This window comes from Pteropus alecto, unplaced genomic scaffold (genome assembly GCF_000325575.1).
Source record: "Pteropus alecto unplaced genomic scaffold, ASM32557v1 scaffold24, whole genome shotgun sequence".
Lineage (NCBI taxonomy): Eukaryota > Metazoa > Chordata > Mammalia > Chiroptera > Pteropodidae > Pteropus > Pteropus alecto.
Window position 1 is genome coordinate 20,615,594 of NW_006439192.1, and position 703 is coordinate 20,616,296.

The 703-nt window shown below is 34.0% G+C and overlaps 1 pseudogene; it reads right to left on the minus strand.

Annotated features, from left to right (window-relative positions):
- Positions 1-358: 358 nt before the first annotated feature.
- LOC112483456 lies at positions 359-474 on the minus strand (annotated as a pseudogene).
- Positions 475-703: the final 229 nt, after the last annotated feature.

A 703-nucleotide genomic window follows, 5' to 3' on the forward strand; every position in this document is an offset into this window, starting at 1 on the left:
TTAAGGCTTTGAAATGATTAAATATCCAGTTGTGAACTTGGAAAAGAAGTTGCTGATATTTGGCAAAGACAAGAAAAACAATCGAGGAAGACTTTCTCTACTGTTGTTTAATCAACAGATTATTAAGCCTAAGATGAACTAAATAAAATATTATTTTATGTATATATACATATATATTCTTAGGATCATTGTCATCTTAAATTTATTATAATAGTGGTAACAAGGATAAGGACAAACTTCACCTTGGAAGCTCATAATTTACATCAGGCTTTTAATACTAATAACTATATTTCAGATAATGTCACTAGGTGCATAGAAGGCTAAAACAGAGATTTATTTTATTTTTAATTATTATTTATGCCTAGAGCACCTGGTCTTCCTAGGTGGTCTCCCATCTAAGTACTAACCAGGCCCGACCCTGCTTAGCTTCTGAGATCAGACATCCAGCTTGTTCAGGGTGGTATGGGTGTAGACCATGGACCTTGGCTCCACTGGGGCACGAACCCAGGACCTTCTGCGTGTAAAGCAGACGTGCTAACCACTACACTATGGAACAATGTCCAGAAATTTATTTTAAAATGCAATATTCAGTTCAAATTCCTAATATCAAACAGTGAAGTATTAGAAACCATTCGTGCATATGCAAGACTCTTTATAATCTTTATAATATTGTCTAAATAAGAGCCTATATTGAATAAAATGT